The following is a 16022-nucleotide window of genomic DNA, read 5'->3' as shown; positions in this document are numbered from 1 at the left end:
CAAGCCAATTAAAAACATTCAATGGGGAAAAGATTCCCTATTTAACAAATGGTGCTGGGTGAACTGGCTGGCAACCTGTAGAAGACTGAAACTGGACCCACACCTCTCACCATTAACCAAGATAGACTCTCACTGGATTAAAGATTTAAACCTAAGACATGAAACTATAAAAATACTAGAAGAGAGTGCAGGGAAAACCCTTGAAGAAATTGGGTTGGGCGAGTTTTTTATGAGAAGGACTCCCCGGGCAATTGAAGCTGCTTCAAAAATGCACTACTGGGACTTGATCAAACTAAAAAGCTTCTGCACAGCCAAGAACACAGTAAGTAAAGCAAGCAAATAGCCCTCAGAATGGGAAAAGATATTTGCAGGTTATGTCTCCGACAAAGGTTTAATAACCAGAATCCACAGAGAACTCAAACGCATTAGCAAGAAAAGAACAAAGGATCCCATCTCAGGCTGGGCAAGGAACTTGAAGAGAAACTTCTCTGAAGAAGACAGGCACACGGCCTTCAGACATATGAAAAAATGCTCATCATCTTTAATCATCAGAGAAATGCAAATCAAAACTACTTTGAGATATCATCTAACTCCAGTGAGACTAGCCTACATCACAAAATCCCAAGACCAGAGATGTTGGCATGGATGTGGAGAAAAGGAAACACTTTTGCACTGCTGCTGGGAATGCAAATTAATACATTCCTTTTGGAAAGAGATATGGAGAACACTCAGAGATCTAAAAATAGATCTGCCATTCAATCCTATAATCCCTCTACTGGGTATATACCCAGAAGACCAAAAATCACATCATAACAAAGATATTTGTATCAGAATATTTATTGCAGCCCTATTCATAATTGCTAAGTCATGGAAAAAGCCCAAATGCCCATCGATCCACGAATGGATTAATAAATTGTGGTATATGTACACCATGGAATATTATGCAGCCTTAAAGAAAGATGGAGACTTTACCTCTTTCATGTTTACATGGATGGAGCTGGAACATACTCTTCTCAGTAAAGTATCTCGAGAATGGAAGAAAAAGTACCCAATGTACTCACCCTTATTATGAAACTAATGTAGGACCTTCACATGAAAGCTATAACCCAGTTACAACCTAAGAATAGGGAGAAGGGGGAAAGGGAGGGGAGGGAGGGGGAACGTAGGTGGAGGGAGGGGGATTAATGGGATTATACCTGCGGTGCATCTTACAAGGGTATATGTGAATCTTAGTAAATGTGGAATATAAAGGTCTTAGCAAAATAACTAAGAAAATGCCAGGAAAGCTATGTTAACTAGTGTGATGAAAATGTGTCAAACGGTCTATGAACCAAGTGTATGGTGCCCCATGATCATACTAATGTACACAGCTATGATTTAATAAAAAAAAATAAAAATAAAAATAATAAATAAATAAATAAATAAATAAATAAAATAAAAGGAATTATTGTAAAGAGGAACAGATTATTTGATGAGATTTTAAGTGTAAGCAGCAGAGCAAAGAAACATTTCACATGTAGAAAGTATTCCAGGTCCTGAAGAACCCAAAAGATAGTGAATCTTTTTGGGAGAGAAAGTCTGTGTGTGTTGTGATTCAAGTAATCCTTTAAGAAACTTTTGCTTGATGACTGTTGACCTTAAGCTTGCAGAGTTACTAAGTTGAATAGTGTGCTATACTAGAAAGTAGAGAGTAAAAACGTACTAAACGATGACTATAGAATATAAAAAATAAGCAAAATTATGGCATAAACAAACTAGGAAATAGGGCAAATAATAGTCAGACCTGATATTTTAAAAACATCAACTTTCAAGCATCCTTGATGATAGCTAGAAAAGAAAGAGTCCTAGAAATCTAATAACTAGGAGTAAAGAAATTATGACTACACTGTATGTAGTCATACATATACATGATATGTTAAGAGCAATCTTTCTGGAGGATGATAGGGTAAAATATTTGTGTATGTGTGTGTCATCTAAAATGTTCAAGAAGTAACAGTGGGTTTGGCTAGGGGTGGCATGCTACTTTTTCTTGGGCTGCCTAGATACAAATAGTCAATTTGAAATCAAGATATTTCACTGTCATAAAACTTTTGCTGAGTACCAAATCTGGATAGAAGTAATGATGTTCTAAACATCATTTAGAACATAAAGATAAAGTAATATTAGTTTCAAATTAAAAATATAGAAGGAGAAATAATAAGAGAGAAGTGGGGACATACAGTAGAAATAGTAGACTGGAATTAACATAGGAAAGACTTGTGAATGTGAGCTACTTAATTGAAAATAGGGTACAACCAATGAAAATCTAATCATCACTGAAAATTTTATCAAGTGTTACATCATTAGACTTTCTTCATTAAGATAATTAATTTGGCAGTGAGGATATAGAATAGATTAATGGAAGAGGGTATAAAAAATAATAATCTTGTATCCAAACTCATACAAGTAAATAATAAAGATGCTCTCATAAGACTATCATATTTTTTAAATAGATGAACCAATGTGGATGCCAGAGATTGGATTTTCTTAAATTCCTTTCTCTCTCTCTCTTTTTTTATTAAATCATAGCTGTCTATATTAATGCAATCATGGGGTACAATATGCTGGTTTTATACACAATTTGAAATATTTCATCAAACTGGTTAACATAGCCTTCACGGAATTTTCTTAGTTATTGTGTTAAGACATTTATATTCTACACTTAGTAAATTTCACATGTACCCTTGTTTAATTCCTCTACTAGATATCTATCCAGAAGAGCAAAAATCACATTATAACAAAGATATTTGTACCAGAATGTTTATCGCAGCCCAATTCATAATTGCTAAGTCATAGAAGAAGCCCAAGTGCCCATTGACCCATGAATAGATTAATGAATTGTGGTACATGTACACCATGGAATATTATGCAGCCTTAAAAAAGATGGAGACTTTACCTCTTTCATATTTACATGGATGGAGCTGGAACATATTCATCTTAGTAAAGTATCTCAAGAATAGAAGAAGTGTCCAATGTACTCAGCCCTACTAAATTCCTACCTTTTAAAAAAATCTATCTGTTATACATATAAGTATTTTAGTTGGAAACATCCTGATACTTGGCGGTAAGCAATTTATGCAGAAACCTTAGAGCTGTGTTAGAATTTCTTCTTCTTCCTCTTCTCCTCCTCCTCCTTCTTTCTTCTTCTTCCCTGACTTTTATGTGTAAGTTTAGTGAGCCAATTCACTTTCATAGCTATTGTCATGTACATAGACGATGTCACTGCTGCTCCCTGCAGTGAGAGACTTCCAAACAGATTAGGTACTTTATATAACAGTATCTATTCAGTGGAGAATGTATACTCAAGTTGGGAAAACATTGTACATTTTCAGAGTGAAGCTTATGGATGAACATTCCCTCAAGCTGAATAATATGTGGTTTATGTGTCACTAGAAAGGAAACAATTAAACATACAAATCTTTATTCCCTACTTGATAGAACATTTGAATTGTCATGAGCACAATGTTTTTGCCAGATGGGACAGATTGGCAATCATTTTCAGCAATAGCTTAATTGGAACATCTCTTCTGTCATCAAAAGTCAGGGTTGGGGTGGTGCCTGTGGCTCAGTGGGTAAGGCACTGGCCCCATATGCTGAAGGAGGCAGATTCAAACCCAACCCCGGCCAAACTGCAACAAAAAAATAGCTGGGTGTTGCAGCTGGTGCCTGTAGTCCCAGCTACTAGGGAGGCTGAGGCAAGAGAATCGCCTAAGCCCAAGGATTTGGAGGTTGCTGTGAGCTGTAACACCATGGCATTCTACTGAGGGTTAATAAGTGAGACTCTGTCTCAGAAAAAAAAAAAAAAAACAGTCAATGTTGAAAACAGGTAGCACCTGAAGTCCATAGGTTTGTTAGGATTAATTGCTCTGTTTATATTTTCCGTAGTTGAACATGTGGCTTCAAACAAATCACTTATGTCTTAAACCTCCACTGTCTTCATCCATTAAATTCAGTGAAACAATATTTTTGTCTTCACTGATTGTTATTAAGATTAAATGAGATAATGTATATAATACAATTATTTGACTGATCTATTACCTCTCAAATACTAATCTCTTACCCATCCCCAGAGCTCTTTTTCTTGACACTAAAACATTTTAACCATGCATTGATTAATGAATTAAGCGTATTCTTTTTTGAAAGTAATTTCAGTTTAATAAACACATTTATTACTCTTAGACATATTTCTAGTCTTTCTTCCTCTACCCTCTCTTCCTTCTTTTCCTTCTTTCCTCTTTTCTTCTTTTCTTCTTCTTCCTCATTTTCCATCATCAATTTATCAGTCTATTCTTGTGGCAGCTTTAGCTACAATTTTAGCTAAAATGTTTTGTGTATTTTAGTATGTATAGGATACTAGAGATTCTTACGGAATTTCATATTTTAGATACTTTTATTAACAAAATACCAGAGATGTTACAATTGCAATACACTGTTATAGATTAAAAACTAAAACAAAAACATCAAAATCAGGTTATAAAATACCAAATATAAGTCAATGTTAAAATATTTTCATTTAGACTATTTCATAGACCAATTTTTTTTGAGACAGAGTCTCACTATTTTACCCTTGGTAGAGTGCTGTGGCGTCACAGCTCACAGCAACCTCAAACTCTTGGGCTTAAGTGATTCTCTTGCCTCAGCCTCCCAAGTAACTGGGACTACAGATGCCGATCAAAACACCCAGCTATTTTTTTTTTTTTTAATTGCAGTTGTCATTGTTGTTTAGCTGGCCAGGCCGGGCTTGAACCTGCCAGCTCTGCTATATGTGGCTGGCACTATAACCACTGAGCCACAGGAGCCGAGCGTCATAGGTCAATATTATCCGAATAAGACATGTATAAGCAGTTAAATGCAGAGGAAACAATATTAAATTCAACAAAATCAATGCTAGGGCACCTTCACAATTTAGTGAAGATATATAACCAAACCTAATTTCATTTAAATTTAAAACATATAACATATATGGTTTGGTTGGTTCTTTGTAAAAAATTTCATTTTCCTTTTGATAGTTTCTCACCTATTAATTTTTTAGGATTGTCCTTATGAGTTTGAATGTACAATTAATAGTTTAAATTCTCTTCTAATTCTAAGACATGTGTCATTTTGAAGTCTATTCATATTGATTTTCTTTTATAATTTTAAGTCACATTTTTATACTTCTTTGTATGTGGAGCAGTTTTGATTTTACGCTGTTTCACTTCAAATTATGTGAGGCTTCCTTAAATGTTGGTTAGCAGTCCCTACATTTAGCCCTAGTGTCCTAATTCTCACTGTGAATCATGTTCTTCTTTTGCGATGGCTTACAAATTGGGTCCTTTCATCTAAGCCTTGATCCAGCCCAGACTAATCTGTTTCCTGAGCTTCTCTGTAATTCTCAGATTCTTGTTCTCTCTCTCTTCTTCCAATTCTACTGGTATAGCTTGATCTCTGCATCTATCAGGCCCTCCCATGTGACTTTTAAATTATTCCTGAAAATAAATAAATAAATAAATATATCTCTCAAACGTAAGTTATTCATTTTAGTATCACTACAGTGATCACATGCCTCTTTAAGCAAAGTGGATTTTTTTTTGACCCAATTGATGAAAGTAACCAAAGAGAAATGAGAAATGCAAAAAAAAAAAAAAGAACTAAAATTAAAATCCTAAGATATTATTACTCTAACAATAAAAGCAAGACTAATATACACACGTTACATTAGTGGGAATGACAGACTGAGAACCTCCAAAAATCTACTTCTCTGTAAAAGGAACAACACAGCAAGATTAGTCAAAATAAATTTTGTTTTGAACTTTGGAAATTAAGCAAATGTTACCAACAATTTAAAGAATACTTGTTCAAAACAAATGTTCAAGTCACAATAAGAACGGCAAGATTGGAAGCCTTTTAATTAACCTTATTCCCCCCTCACCCAGTTCCACGATAACCTTAAAAACCAATAGTCTCCAAATCATGATGAAACCAGTAGCCCAGAAAGAGCAGATTTGGTGTCTTTCAAAGCCTCCTTCCCAGAAAATTTTGTAATTTTACTTGCCTTGCAGTCCTTGAAAACATCTACTTACAAGGCTTGTCTTCATTGACTTGATTCAGAACTCACATGGTGTGAACAGGTTTTTCCCCAGGGCAGGGGGATTTGCTGAAAACAACCAGTGTCAATTTTTAACACCATCTGAGGTGCTGATAACAGTTAGTGCAAATAAATACCTGACCGAAAACTCTCAAAACAAAAAGTTTGAGAGTGAGATGTCCACAAGATGTCTGACATATTCAAGGGACGGTCAAAGACCATGTACATAGTGAAGGCTATGCACATGCCACAGTTCTTTGCATGCCCAGAAAAGACCTTAGGTTTTCACTTTCATTTTCTATAACATGTTCAAAGGGCTCAAAGAAGAGTGTGAACCAAAAATTCTATACACAACAAAACTGTCCTTTAAAAATGAGGAAAAGAACAAGACATTCCTATATAAACAAAAAATGAGATAATTCATCCCTGGCAGAATTTTCCTTAAAAATTAACAAAGAGAATCATTCAATCTAAAGTAAACATACACTAAATAGTAAGTTGAATGCAAATAAAGAAACATACAACATCAATAAAGTTAATTATATGGAAAAATAGTATTAAAGAATTTATTGTTTGGAAACTATGTTTTCTGCTTATCTGATATAAATGGCAACTGCAAAAAGCAATAGCTACAAATATGTGCTGATTGTGGTATATAATATACAGGGAGACATAAAGTTCATGTGGAATGTAACATAGTAAATTGTCCACCCTGTATAAAGATAAGGTTGGGAGCAGTGGCTCACAACTGTAATCCTAACACTCTGGGAAGCCAAGGAGGGTGGATTGCTTGAACTCAGTAGTTTGAGACCAGCTGAGCAAGAGGGAGACTTTGTCTCTGCTAAAAATAGAAAAAACTAGCTGTGGGTTGTGGCAGGCAACTATGGTCCCAGCTACTGGGGAGGCTGAGGTGATTGCTCAAGTCTAGGAGTTTCAGGTTGCTGTGAGCTGTGATGCCATGGCACTCTACCAAGGGTGACAGAGTAAGACTATGTCTCAAAAGAAAAAAGTGTGTGTGTGTGTGTGTATTTACTTTGCATGACAATAATACTATAAGTAATACCATAAAGAAGGCTGAGAGAAACATAATGGAATTAAAATAGTAAAATAAAATCACTTAACACAAATAAGGAAGTAATGTAATATCACAGAAACAAAAATGATTTATGACTTGCAGAAAACAGCAAAATGGCAGACATAAATCCTATCTTATCACAGTAATTCCATTAAATGCAAATGGATTAAATACTTCAACCAAAACCCAGAAATTAATGAAAGAGCTTTAAAAACATGACCCAATTATGTGTTTTCCATATAGTTTGAAAGTGAAGGGTAAAAAAGTAAATCATTCAGACAACAACCAAAAGAGATCTGTACTGAAAATATGTTCAAAATTGATTTTAAGACAAAATTATTCTTAGAGGCAAAGAATATAGGATCAATCTGTTGAGCGACATAATAATTATAAACACACATAGAATTAACAAAATAGCCCCAAAATAATTGAAGCTAATTAATAGAATAGAGGAGAGAAATAGACAACTCAACAATTACAGCTGAGATTTTGTGGAACCTGTAAGGGGATTTCTGTCTAGGTCCAGTTGTTCCCTGCACAAAGATCCAGTCATTGAGACAATGAGGAAGGAAGGAATGCCTTGCAGGGAGAACAGAAGAAACTGCCTATATCTGTCTCTTCAAACTAATAGAGATCTTGGGCTTTTTAAAGAGAGATTACATGCCTTGGGGTATGATGTGTCCTGGTATTAGGAATCCTGCCGTGGGGACTTCAGAATCTCAAGGTCTTTGTCTTGCAGAAAATCTATAATTTTGGGAAAACAACTGAAAAGCCAAGTAGTTAGTAAAGGGAAAGGATTATATAAAATATATAAGGGTCATTGAAATAGGTTCATGGAGTCAGTGTCAAAAACATCAATATTCCATTTTCAAAAATAGCAAGACTAGATTTAAGATTGACAAAGAAAGAGAAAACTTAAGCATCCTAATTAACTGGATACAGCAGAGATCTCTACCATACTCCACCCAACACAAACATTCTTCTCAAGTACATACGGAATCAGGAAATGTTCCCCCAGATAAATTATATGCTAGACTGTAAAAATAAAACATAATAAATTTTAAAAACTTCATCTTATAAAAATATAAATACTCTAAGCACCATAAAATAAAATGACTAGTCATTAACAGAAAATTTTTTTATATTCACAAATACGTGGAAATTAGGCAAACACTCAAACTGGCAAAACATTAGCTAGACTTTTCACCAACTTTTAAGTTACCAAAATCAGTAATAGAAGAAAGAACATTGCTACCAACTTTACAGAAATAAAAACACTTAGAACAGAATAGTATGAATAAAAATATGCCAACAAATTGGATATTCTGATAGATTGGACATATTTCTAGTAAACACAAACTACTGAAACTCACACAAGAAGAAAGATAAAATCTGAATAAACCTAAAAAGATAAAAAAATTTCATAGTAATCAAAAAATCACCAACACAGAAGAAAACCTAGGCTTACAGTGGTTAATAGATGCTTTAAAAGAATGTAATAGAAAGGGAAATTTCCAATCTCATATTATCATACCATTATTGCTCTTGCATCATAGGAAAAGAGTACTATAGAAAATATTTCTTAATAATATATGTATGTAAAAATCCTCAAAAAAGTATTTGCAAACCAAATCCAACAAGATATATGAAGGATTCTAAACCATAAATAAGTTTGATTAATCACAGAAATGATTGGTATGTTGATTCAACATATAAATATTGATTAAAAAATTATATCATTACAGGGTTCCCCCATTCAGGGCTGGACAGGGATGCCCTTTTCCTAGGCCTGGCAATTTCATGTCAGCCAGCCTTATCTGAAGTGGATGCCCTGCCACTGGACCTGGAGGGACTGCATTCATTTGTTAATATACTCATCAACATTGAAATCTGCTAAGTCCTGACCAAATATAATTCTCCAGACCTCTCTTTTTTATAAAATACTATAAAACCCCTAGAAAAAAGACCCATGCAAGAGTTCCCACTTGTATCTTTCCCTTTGTCAGAAGCTCCTGGTGCTTTTTATTCCTTCTGTTGAATAAATCCTATCTTACCACTGATCTGTGGTCTTTGGGTTATTCTCTGAATCTCTGATACCAAAGACCTAGTGCAGAAATAAATTCCACCAACAATAATGGAATAGAAGATGAAAGACAAGGATCATCTCAATAGATACAGGAAAAAAATTTTTAACAAGATTTGACACCTCTTCATGACAAAAATAAGCACGAAGAACACAAGAAAAGTTGCTGAACTTGACAAAGGGAATCTGTGATAAAACCCACAGATAACAGCATAGTTAATACAAAAGACTGAAAGCTTTCTCCTTAAGATCAGAAAAGAGAAACTAATGCTTCTCAGCTCTATATTAACTGTGCAAAGATATTAAAGACTCAGATTAGAATGAAAAAGGTAAAACTGTCTTTATTTGCAGTGTTGCAGGAAGAAGAGGCCCAATGGAGAGAAAGAGCACCCAAACACCACGTTTATAAAAGAAAGGGCTTTATTCACCAGGTGGGAGCTTAAGGCATAGAAGAATTCCAAATGGCCACACTCCCAAACTGGCTTGGCTTTCCCTTTTTATCGACAGTCAAAAAGTTCCACCCCACATCTACCCTTCTCATTGGCTAGTTTGAATCAAGTGGGAATTCCTAGCCCCTAAAGAACTACAGGATTTCACAGAACTTGGAAATTTCCAAGTTCCAGGAAGTTAAGTCTACAAATTCCCAAGAGCTGAGTCACCATGGAGAGGACCTTGCAGGTATATCCTTGTGGTCTCCTTGAGAAGACCTCTTCTCCCAGACCTTAACCTTCTTGGGTATCTTCTCTCAGCAGGATGGATGATACAAGATATATTTTTAAAAGTCAATTGTATTTTTCTTTATTGCAATGAACAATCTGAAAACAAAATTAAGGAAACAATTTAATTGACAGTAGCACCAAAAATGTTCATGATATTGGGAAGGAATTTAACACAAAATTGAAAGAACAAAGCTAAAAGACATCATTAAAAATAAAGAATGTAGTTGCAGGATTCACACTTCCTGAATTCTGTCAACTTTTAGTAACAAGATTCAGAAAATACGATTAAGTATAGAGTTTATTTCCAGCTCCAAGCTTGAGCATGACCACCTAACTCTATAGATTCAAGTTACCCTGAATATACCTTCTGGTAAGAAGCTGTTACAAATGAGTTGTTAAGGAAATGGAAGAGGCACTTCCTAAGTTGTTTACCTATAATTTAAATTAAAATATCGTTACCCATTTATGGACTATATATTGTTCTTTGTGTCGCAAATCTTAGGAACAGGAAGATAATGGGTGAGGTAGCTAGTCAAAAACAACATGCCTTTAAACCATCCATCCTGGACATGGTAGGGGTGTAAGTGGAATTCCTTACTCATTTTCTCTCTGGACATGATGAATTTCCATATATTACAGAGCTCAGACTACTTTGAGCTATTTTTTTTTCTCATTTTGATACATACTACAAAGCTTCTATAATCAAGACAATATGGTATAGGCATAAAGAAACATATAGATGAAATAGAATCAGGACTCTAGAAAAAGAGCCTTACATTTATGGTCAGGTGATTTTAGACGAGTGCTATAAAACAATCTAATGGGGAAAGGGTGGTTTTCCAACAAATGCTCTTGAGACAATTTACGTGCCAAAAATGAAGTTGGAACCTCTACTTAACGCTGTGTACAAAACTTAAGGTAAAGATTAAAATAAAATATTAAGACCTAAATGTCAGAAATAAAATATAAAACTCAAGAGAAAATAAAGGAGCAAATGTTCATAATTTTTGTTAGACAATGATTTCAATGGTTCCTAAAATACTATACAAGAGAAAAAAGTGATACATTTACCAGTTTACCAAAATTGAACACTTTATGTTAACAAATTACACTATCAGGGCGGCGCCTGTGGCTCAGTCGGTAAGGTGCCGGCCCCATATACCGAGGGTGGCGGGTTCAAACCCGGTCCAACAAACCGGTTTGTTGGAAAACCACCTTTGGTTGCAGGCTGAACTGCAACCAAAAAATAGCTGGGCGTTGTGGCGGGAGCCTGTAGTCCCAGCTACTCGGGAGGCTGAGGCAAGAGAATCGCTTAAGCCTAAGAGTTGGAGGTTGCTGTGAGCTGTGTGAGGCCACAGCACTCTACCCAGGGCCATAAAGTGAGACTCTGTTTCTACAAAAAAAAAAAAAAAAAAAAAAGAAAACAAATTACCCTATCAACAGAATGGAAAGACAACCCACTCAATGACATGATATATTTGCCAATCATATATCTGATAAGGGAATTGTGAGAAAAACACAAATAAATCTGAGAACTCAAAGATAAAAAGACAAATAACCAATGTAAATGGAGAAGAGATTTGCATAGGCATTTCTTTACAGAAGATATGTAAATAGACAATAAACATGTAAAAGGATGCTTAACTTTTCTAGTCACTTGGAAACAATGAGATACTACTTCACACCCAGTAGGACAGCTACTAATAAAAAGAGGTACAATAGCAAATGATAGCAAGGATGTGGAGAAATTGGAAACTTCATACATTGCTGGTGTCCATACAAAATGATGCCACGGATTTCTCACGGTTTCTCACGTCCGCAAATTAAACTATATTATCTAACAGATCCATCCTTAATATACCCATTCAAGAGGACTGCAGATATACATCCACACCTTTACATGAATGTGTAGAGCTACATTACTCATAAAACCCAAATGTTCCTCAATTACAAATAAATAACCATTATGTGGTATGTTCATAAAATGGAATAGTATTTGGTATTAAAAATAATGCATATATTTTTATAACTGATATATGTTGCAACACGGATTATCTTTAGAAAGTTATATTCAGTAAAAGAAGCCAAACACAAAAGCCCACCAAGTGTATGGTTATATTATATTGAAACATCAGAAAAGGCAAAGCTAGAGAGACAGAAAGTAGACTCGTGATTCCAAGTGGCTGGAGGGAGGTGAGACTAGGAATGTGACTCCTAAGGGGTACAGGGTTCCTTTCTGGATTGAAAAATATGTACTGGAATTTATCAAGAGGAACAGTGCACAACTTTGCGAATATTCTAAAAACCAATGAATTGTATTTTTTAATGGTGAATTATACAGAGTGTCCATGAATATGCTATGTGAATTTCAATAACAATAAAACACATGCATGCACACTAAATTTAAGTTAAAATATGACAAATAAATAACAATATACAGCTAGGACACAAGAAAATTATATTAAGTGAAAGTTTTATTCAATAAGTATTTTTAATTTAGAACAGTGAAAAATATAATATGGAAGTTTTAAGAATTCTTTACAAATCAACTAGAGTTATGCCTTTGAAACTTGTAGAAATAAGGATATTAGAGAAAAAAATGTCATGACTTAAAGGCATAGGGCAGACATATGGGTAGTCTGTTTAAGGGATAGTGGGTACAAAGTTCTGGCAACAGTGGTTGAATCTTACTAACGAAAGAGTAGAAACAATAATGTTCGAACCAAAATATATTGAATGATCACTATCATTAACACAGTCATAAAAAGCTTTAAGAATGGCAACCAATTTAACTTTCCAAATACTATGGTATATTTATAATTGTTCCACACTTCTTGTTCTCAATCCTAAAAGAAACAAAAATCCTCCTATAATTGAAATGAAATGGGCAAAACTGTTCAGAATTGACAGGCAGAATTAACTTGAAGTCCTAGTCTATCCTTTTTAATGGGAATATGTATTTGTTTTACTGAAGAATTATTAATGTTTTTGATTAGAAAGTGTATCCCCAGATTTTTCTGAGGGATATATATAATACACAATGTATATGTCATATTACCTTTCAAATAAAGGGTAAATTTTCTGGATTCCAAAATACAGTGGAACCAAGAGTTTCAGACAAGGAATTGAGGATCTGTATAACTGTCACCACTTTATGGACAAGGACATTAAGTTGCACTGGTGCTAAGTAAAGTCAAGGCTGGAGTCTGATTTGAAATAAGACAGGCTCTTTCTAGAAGCTGTTATTAACCATCACACCAAAGCTTAGAATGCTTTGGTAAAATAGATTTAGGACAGATTTGTCCCAATTTCTTTAGTTCTCTAAACTACAGAATTGGAGCATAATTTTGCTGGAAAAAAAAATGGAAAAATAAATACTTTATTAAATGCATCTCCAAAAGACTGGTCAAGTTGATTTGACTGGTAAAAATTGATTTTAAAAGTATAATCATTTGCATTTTGAAATTTACTAGAGAACAAATGGTTTTCAAGAGAGTTTAGCTATAGGAGGTGAATGGTATGGACAAAATCGTATCACCATGGCATATCATGGATAAAATGCATTTCCCAGTGGTTTCTTGCTGTGCTCAGAAATGACTTACGCTGTCAGTGGAACAGTGATTATACCCATTAGTGAAATCTAAAAATTCAGCTCAATTAAATTACTTATGCTATTTTTTTCTTTTCCTACGAATATATTTTGACATTCAAGTACATCTTCATGAGCTACCAGAATTTGAAGCAGCTACAATTTATTCTGTTTCTAATTGTGGTTAAACGATTATGTGATTCATCAATAAACAGATAGCTAAGTTTCACAGTATATCTTAGTTTACAGAGAGATTATGACACTACGGCATGCAATAATGTAGTGGAGGGTGGGAGTTGAATGCAGATTTGTTAGTTGACAAACGCTTCCATAACTTAAAGTTTAATTTAATGTTTTGGCTGAAAGCTGTTATCCTAGAAGAGTACAGAAAAATAAATTTGAAAACATAAATTGTAGGGGATATAACATTTTATCTCCCTCAAGAGGTAGCAATTATTAACAACCATTTGGCACGGGAAGACATGGACAGGGAATGTGAATAATTTTTTAATTATTGTACATTCCCTTACTTACAATGTAACTAATTAAATCAGAAGGGTTGATTACAATAACAGGCACTAAATTCTTATTGGTTTGTGAGATCTATTTTAGTGTATTATCTGAGTGTACAGCTTAGATTGATATTCACCGGATTGCATGGATGGCCTGTGCATGGCTCTGCAAATATGGCAGTTAGGTTCAACAATTGTGCTCCTTCTTTGTGATATTGTAACAAAACCTGCACACATACGCAACTACAAATAAAAGGTCTACAATTATACTTGTAATTAACTATGTACTATGAATATATGTTTCTAAAATAATTTGAGAAATAAATAAGCATTCCAGTTTTACTCTTTCTACCTGTTATCAAATCCCAGATGATAAAGAGTGAGATAGAAGTGCAAGATATAATTTGAAAATCACCCCTGTGTCTGTTTTTACATGCCCAATATATTAGTTTAATAAACTTGTTATTTTAGAATAGTTTCAGATTTATAGAATTTTGGGAAATAATACCAAGTTCCAAGATTCTCCATACATCCTCCCCTCTTATACACATCACACAGGAGTATGATACATTTGTCACAATTAATAAACTAACATGGGTACATCACTATGAACTAAGGTACACTATTCCTAATGTATGCAGACTTGCTAACATTTTATGTAATATTTTTCTGTTTAAGGACCCATCCACTTAGTCATTATATCTCCTTAGGGTCCTCTCTGCTGTGTAAGTTTCTCAGACTTTCCTCACTTAAGAGGACCTTGAGCGTTTTGAAGAGGACTAGTAAGATATTTTCTGAAATTAAGATTTTGTAAAATGAACAGATGACTAATGTTTACTCCGAAGTAGGTTGTGGTCGTGTGCTTTTAGTGGAATGACTCCAGAGGTGAAACACTATTTTACACATAGCACATCTTACCAATGTGAGTTTATTGCTGTTGGTGCTAATTCTGATCATGGTGAGATGGTGTTTGCTGGCTTTCTCCATTTGAAGTTAGTCTCTTTTCCTCTTCCCATTCTGCACACTTGGAAAGAAAGAGCCGCTGTGAGCCAATACTTAAATAGTGAAGAGTTAGACTTTACCTGCAGCATTAAAAATTACTTAGAACTGTTACGCCAGGGAGACCTGGCTCTTCTCTCCTTCTATTTATATGTTCAACCATATTTTAATAAATCTGGGCTGATGAATGTGTATCGTATGCTTTACATTATTTCCCAGTGCAGCATTGTTTATTTTCTCAAATTGTTCCAGCTTTAGCCATTGGAAGCTGCTCCATTTGGCTGCTATGTGCTTTTCACACCCATCTTTTTTTTCTTTAGCACTTTCTTGCTTTCTGACACGACAAGATGTTCCCTTTTCATCTTGCATATTTCTTACCCAAGCACTAGAATTAGCCACTTTTTCAAGGATGCTTTGAATATTATTCTAAATAATGTATTAAGGTGAAATTCACATCCCATAAAGTTAACCATTTTAAAGTGAACAACCCAGGGGCATTTAGTAGACTTACAATGTTGTACAAAGACTACTTCCATCTGGGGCGGCTCCTGTGGCTCAAATGGGCCCAATATACTGGAGGTGGTGGTTTCAAACCTGGCCCTGGCCAAAAAAAAACAAAAAAACCCCAAAAAAACCCAAAATAAAACTAATTCCATCTAGTACCAAAATATGTCATCACTCCTAAGTAAATCCCCTTAACCTATTAATCAATTTTTCATCATCCCCTCTTCCTTATAATCTCTAGAAACCACTAATCTGCTATCTGTCCCTATAGATGCAAATTCTGTGCGTTTTATATATAATTTAATCATATAATATGTGACATTTTCTTTCACGTGGCACAATTTTGGAGGTGCATTCATGTTGTGCATGTCAGTACTTCATTCCTTTTAAAAGCTGTGTATCATTCTACAGTATCTAATCCCACAATGTGTTTAT

The 16022-nt window shown here is 34.6% G+C and overlaps 1 long non-coding RNA gene across 1 annotated transcript in view; it reads right to left on the bottom strand.

Annotated features, from left to right (window-relative positions):
- Nucleotides 1-16022, bottom strand: part of LOC128584646 (uncharacterized) — a 52791-nt gene that overhangs the window by 2337 nt on the left and 34432 nt on the right. Inside the window, exon 3 of the long non-coding RNA XR_008379704.1 lies at nt 15003-15108. This is a non-coding gene — a long non-coding RNA (uncharacterized LOC128584646). The remainder of the gene's footprint in view (nt 1-15002; nt 15109-16022) is intronic.

The sequence above is a fragment of the Nycticebus coucang genome, chromosome 4 (assembly GCF_027406575.1).
Source record: "Nycticebus coucang isolate mNycCou1 chromosome 4, mNycCou1.pri, whole genome shotgun sequence".
In the NCBI taxonomy this organism is placed as follows: domain Eukaryota; kingdom Metazoa; phylum Chordata; class Mammalia; order Primates; family Lorisidae; genus Nycticebus; species Nycticebus coucang.
This window is presented reverse-complemented; position numbering and strand designations above follow the sequence as displayed.